The sequence below is a fragment of the Helicoverpa zea genome, chromosome 7 (genome assembly GCF_022581195.2).
Source record: "Helicoverpa zea isolate HzStark_Cry1AcR chromosome 7, ilHelZeax1.1, whole genome shotgun sequence".
NCBI lineage: Eukaryota > Metazoa > Arthropoda > Insecta > Lepidoptera > Noctuidae > Helicoverpa > Helicoverpa zea.
The window spans coordinates 11,348,734-11,355,537 of record NC_061458.1 but is presented as its reverse complement, the minus strand read 5'-3'; the positions used below and the strand labels follow the sequence as shown (position 1 = coordinate 11,355,537).

The window sequence follows — 6,804 nt, the reverse complement described above, 5'->3', positions numbered from 1 at the left end:
GTAATAGCATGGAATAGAATGTAGGTGCAAGTCAGATCAGGACGTCAAAAATGTAGATCCTGATCAAGCTTTGATATGGTGGAACCTACATGTCGTATTGTTATCCTGCTCTTGAATAGTTTCGGACTTATAGAATTGCCTTCTCATGAGAGTAATAGAATGGAGAGTGTACCTGTGTTTACACATTAGGCGTGTATGCTGATATTACATTAAAAATAAAATCCTGCTCATACAGCGAACATCATTTTTATTATTAAGTAAGCAGAATTATTTTTATTTCACTTCTGCAGTTAAGTATACAAGAAATAATAACTTACGTTATTACCCAGTCAACGTAATTAGTCTTTTGCCGCCTTTCTTATGTTATAAAAGTATTTCAAACAATTACAGGTAGGTACTGTGTGTACTTTCTCCTGTTTCCAAGTAGTTTAGGGGCAGCGTAATGTGTTTTCCAATTCAACATTGCATCTTATTGGACTAATGAAATCAGGGATTTTATAATGAAATAAGAACGAGTTGTATGAGTGACATGTTTATTTATTTATAAAAATGTGCTTCAGAAGATTTACGAAACAGAAGCATATTAGCGTATACTGATAATGCTGAAAAAGTTAAATAAGATAGTTATAAAATAAAACTCTTATATTGTAGTATAGCCTGACCAGCTCGTTAGCGATACTCCTAAGGTCCATGTGGAGACCGTGACTTAGGCAGCGGGGGTGACAGCTGACAAGACTGTGTGACTGAAGATTTGAACTCTTCGTTTAAGATTTTTTTTAAACCAAACCAAATTAGATACAGTATAGGTAAGTAAGACGCTGGATGCAGGTCGCCTCCAACAGGTATCTGTGAAGATCTAAGGGGGAGGCCTATGTTCAGCAGTGGACGTCCTATGGCTGAGATGATGATAGGTAAGTATATTCATTAGTATTGCTATTTTTGCAAAAATCTATTTTAGAAATGGCAATGCTTAATTTTTGACCAAAATAAAAACCAGCCTTTGGGTCACTTGAAGTGTCAGCAAGTCGCTTTGCCAGATCTTTAAAAAGCAGATGAGCACTTGGACCCCACGGCCCGAGGGTTTCCCCAAACCTGGGAGAGAACCCCAAACGGCTCAAAGGTATAGTTACCAACCAGGGTGCTATATTTGCGCCGTTTGAGGTTCTCTGCAGCCGCAGCAGCGGAACCAGCACATCGCGCCGAGCTAGGAAGGTGGGATGGTGCAAGAGTATCGACACAGGTCGCGTCCCATACTAAATACCTACCCATCTTCCACGGGAATAACGACATACCGTCTGGTCTCTTGCCATCGTCGCGTGCCAGACCACTGGGTTCTAATATGGCTGGAACGCCTACGGCAACAAGAGCGCGACGGATTATGTCATTGATATTCGCATGCCGTGCAAATCGTCCCGCGCTGCGGCTGCACGACAAGCCGTGGTGTCCAAGGCTGCTGACAGCTTCACCACAGTGGCAGCGGTGAGGAGAGCAGCACGGAGCACCCAAACGCAAGCAAACAGCAAGCCGGAAAGTGGTGTCGTCAAACAATGTGCCTATGTTTGACGACGGAAGTGCCAGAAGCCATAGACCCGACTCCCATTCGCCCACAGCCAGAAGGCGCGCCGTCTCTGCAGAAGAAATTGACGTATTTATCAGATTATTCCATATAACTCTGCAGAGCGGCTCATCCCACTGTCTCTGGGAGGACGGGTTGACGGGTGGAACAGTATTCGGGCAAGTGATTTTCCAAGCCTCTACAGCCTCAGCCAGACATGGAACCTCGCAATTGGCCAGTGTGATAGGAAGAATTTTCCTGGTCAATTCCTCAATACCATGGACGGAGAATATAAAGGCCGGTAGGCTAATACTTGAAATTTTGCCCTCCCATGCGAATGGGAAGAGTAGCCTGAATCCAGGCTCGGTCGTCCAAGGCCACATTTAAAATTGATGTTAATGTGTGTCTAATAATTTTGTCAAGTTTTTCCCATCCAACGTGGCAATGCTGCCAGCCTCTTGGGTACACTCCCGGTGGGCAGCTATGAGGAGTTTTTTGATGCCATTTTATAATTGTTTTTAGTTGTATATATGTATAAATAAGTTTATTTTTACGTCATGTAAATATGTACATAAAAAGGAATATTTGAGATTTAAATTAAATTGTCTGTAGTGTGTGTTAGTGGTGGATAATAAAATAAGAATATAAATATTAATTTTAGAAATACGCTTGATTTTATGTTTGAGTTGACCTGAGTAGTGTGAAGACTTCGTAACTAGCTTTGAAGATCTGAAAAGCAAAAATGTTATATTTATAATTCATGAAGTCTTATGGTAATATGTTCGAAACATTCCTTTTACGAAAGCTCAGGTTAGGACTTAAAAATAAAGTCACATTCGAAAAGCAGAACAACTGAGCACAAACAACAATCACACAGCGATTTGTTAGAGAAGAATTAGCACTTACCGAAGTCATTGTTACTAAAGACAGATCATTGCCCAAAGCTGTTTTGATGCTAAATTGTTTTTCCATGTAGCAGATAATTATTAGGTAGTTCTTTTTATCTTTGTTATTCCAGCAAAGCGGTGGTCAGCTTCGACCCCTAGGTAGCATCAAAACAATATTATTTACATTCATTAACTTATAGGATACATTATGATCAGATTCTTACTGTCCCTTGATTTCGATAATCAGTTTATTACTTTTATTATTATTTTACAGTAGAAAAATGAAAAGATTTACCTTTAGTCTAACTTGTTCGCCGTACCAGTTGTATGCAAGAATTTGCAACATAGCAGGCATCGCGTTGGCCAAAAAACCATTGTATTTTCTGTAATGAATTAAAAGTCTTTTGAAGTCTCTGTAATGAATTTTTTAAAGCTTCCAAAGACCTGAACAATACAGTATAAAAATATATTTAATGCAATATATATAAAAGGGCAATAAATCCTATCAAGGCTCAATAAAAATGTACAAATGCAACCACTCGACAGAATTTTAATGATAAATTTTGAAATAACGAAATACTTACTCCATCAGATGCACATGATTCTTATAAAAAGTCTTCAGTGTTTCGTTGAGTCGATCCATATATTCCATAACAGGGAAACCTCTTCAAGTAGGTAAGGTCGGTACTTAATCGTATTTGGAGTGGTTCATGTGAATAGTGCAATGGGTGGGGGTCAAACTCAAGACCTTTTAATTACCAGGCAAACTCTGTAACTATGGGGATATTACTATTCGCATGTATAATGTTAGTATACCTTGTTTTTTTATGGTCCTTTATGTAAATAATCTTTAAAATCAACATAAATTCAACATAACCTATTTTTGTGAAAATGTGATGTAGCTCCTATACCCCATGGATTTCAGGCTTGACATTTTGGCACCATCAAAGGTCTATCATAATGAACCCATTGGTAGGTACCCATTTCGTTGCTGTCGATTCTAGGTTTTTTTACTATTTGGGAATCTCCTTTCACACTTTACAAATGCATGCAATGCAAAGATTAAGTGAGCCAAAATTTGAAAAAAATATTTGATACCTTATTTTGACACCATAAGGTGCATTTTTGCATGTGTTTCTGAGTGATTACTTACTGTGAGTCGAAAGCCATATGTTTAATTGATTTGAGAATTTCACAGTTGTGCAAATGGTAGTTTTCTAGCTAGCTATATATTTAGCTGAAATAAATTAAATGATGTGAGAAAACAAAGTATGAATAAATAATATTTATTTTATTTTTCTCGTTGTTTGTTCTTCTTTCTTGTTTTTTTTTTTACTTTTCGAACACTCTTGTTCATCTCTGGGGCTTATAGTGTTAGATTTAGACTGAATTAAGGACTGAGCCCTATTGTGCGAAAATATACTGAATGTGACCATTATAATTATGTCTTCCCTGACGTTGGTTACAATTATTGTATTGTATTGACCGTTGCCCGATACTTTTGAATTCAATGACAATAATAAAATACTCTGCCTAGCTTTCACCAGTACAACGTTCGGCATTTGTGTTCCTGATTATGCATAACTTCGAACTAATATTGTTACTTTTTTATTATATATGCTATGTTGTGATATTATTATTTCATTGTATTTAGTATTACTTAACCTTACCTGGATTAATATGAAGCTACTATAATATATTTTTTTTTTCTTAATCAAACTACCAATGTAAATTTACGAAAGTGCCCGATTCAGAAGTTTACTATGGGATATTTGATCCTCGTTGTCAAACAAGGTACCAATGTAAATTAACGAAACTGCTCGATTCGTAAGTTTGTTGTGGATTACTTGAGTCTCTTAAAGAATATATTCTACCAAAGTGAAATTACGAATCTTACATATTTGTATGTTTGCTGTGAGTCGTTAGATCAATTCATTAATGTGTGCTATGATCTCAATTCACGAATATGACAGATTCGTAGGTTAAACGTGGTGCATTTTTTTGGACTTCACGCTTTAACTACGCCAAAACAACTGATATCAGTTTCGTAAGTTTAATATGGGTTTATCAACAAAAAAGTTAGATTCGCACTATAACATTTCTGTAACCGTTAGAGATAAAATTTTGAAAATTTTACACCATATGTAGGACAACATAATGGTGGTGTTTTTTATAGAAATATGAAATTTACGAAAACTGCAGATTCGTAAGTTTGTGTCCGAACCTATCTGAAAGCAAATACGCTAATATTATGTACGCCAGTTTCTTCTGTACTATCGTCGTCTAAAGCTAAATGTATAAGTCTTTTTTTTATTGTAATTTTCTATGCAGTGATCATTTTTTTTAATCATTTGAATTCTAGTTAAAAAAATCGTTTAAAAAGATAATTATGAAGATTTAAGAGTAAATTGAAAGTATTATATTATATTTATTTCTTCAGCGCTTCTGTTTCAACAGTGATCATTTCAGTTATAAACTACTTGTGTAAGAAACCGTACGCGAGACAATGACAGACGTCAGAAGGGTGTTATTGGTCAATTATTTTAATTTATCTTTTGCCGCCCTATTTGTGTAACGATACCATTTTATGCAATTAGATATAAATATTATATAAATATATTGATTTCTGACACTTACGCGAATATTAGACATTTAAATAAAACTACTTTTACGGATTTTATCGCGTTATATTAATATTATTACAACTGCTCGACCTAAGGATACAGTGAGCTCGTTTTGCGTGAATCGGATTGTCAATAATAATCAACAAAATGTAGGGTAGCTGTTTGTAACTAATATATCAAGACGACCAACACCTTAGTCTGCCCGTGACCATGGATGCTGTAAAGGATCCGAAACGTCGGGATTAAATAATATTAATATAACGCGATAAAATCCGTAAAAGTAGTTTTATTTAAATTATATAAATAAATAAATTATCTCTGTCATGTTAAAATTCCTTATATTATGCCAATATCAAACCAAATGAGAAGTGGGTTGGCTCTATAATTTTCTCTCGGTAATTTATAACCGTCTTAAATTACTAAAATCAACTAAAAAGTTTAGATGTATGTACTTGTGTAGTTATGCACTTCATATAGACTATTCTGGAGCACAAATTACAAATGTAGGTTGTGCACCTACCTAAGTTAATAAATTTTAGGTATACATGCTTAAGAATAATAAAGCTGATTTTTTTTTAATGAGTACTGGATCTATGTAACAAAAATGTTAGATAGACCATTTATAGAGGAACGTTAAAATATGTTCCTTTTTATTAACAAATATAACAGCATGTCTGCGTGCTTCTAATTTGTGTTAAATTTTTTGACCCTGTTCATTCTGTTCGATTAAATAGCACCACTTCTATCTATCTCATACAACCATCTCAAGTTCTCCTACCGTCGTTAATAGTTGACAGAATCTTTAAATTAATTTAGACGTTTCATTTCAACCGTCTGCATGATATGCCTGCATTACCTTTTAATAAGCAATGGTTTCCAAATCAATTTGAACATCTTTGGCAGACGTTACGTATACTAGTAACACTAGGTATTGTGTTGCTCGGTTTACTCGGTTGAGGAGGTCAGATAGGCAGTCGCTCTTTGTAAAACAACGAAAAAAGGCTTGGCAGATGATGATGGTTTCTAACTCAATTAGAGTGAATCAAAATCCATTTTATGTAATTAGGCTGAGAACTTCGCAATTGTGCAATTATAGTTTCCTTTGGCAATGAAATAGCTATTAGAAGTAAGATTTATTGATTAAGGAGTGGCACAGTATGCTTTTAAGTAATAATCAAGGTTAGCGATTGAATTGAAAGTACTGGTCTGTATTTGACGACCTCGATGGCGCAATGGTCACCATGCCGGACTGCCGGCATATATATGTAGCTATATATAGTTTATCAGTTGTGTTAGCACCCATAATACAAGTTAATTAATAACTTAGCATGGGGCTAACCGACCGTGTGTAAAAAGGTGTCCCGACATGATTATATTATATTTTTTGTTGTTGTTGATGGATAAGGAAAATATTGGATTTTATTGTTTGTACACTACTAACTACTAACTTATTTGAAAAGAACATTCTACACTATTGCGAAGCACTATTACCAAATGACATAGGCTATATTTTATCAATGTAAGTATGGGAAGAAGTTTTCACGGGACGTAGGTGAAACCGCGGACCAAATCCAGTTTCATCAAAATCTAACCAGTATGATTGAACATTTACAAAATTCTACAAAGTTTACATTAACAATATGTTTAGAGTATTCTACGAATTTGAACCTCACATTTAAACTCAGAACTTCAAGCTTTTAATAAGGCACTCATAGTTTATGAGTGGTCGAGCGAGTGC

The 6,804-nt window shown here is 35.4% G+C and overlaps 1 pseudogene; it reads right to left on the bottom strand.

Moving 5' to 3' along the window:
* Window positions 1–2,172: 2,172 nt before the first annotated feature.
* Window positions 2,173–3,085, bottom strand: LOC124632043 (annotated as a pseudogene).
* Window positions 3,086–6,804: the final 3,719 nt, after the last annotated feature.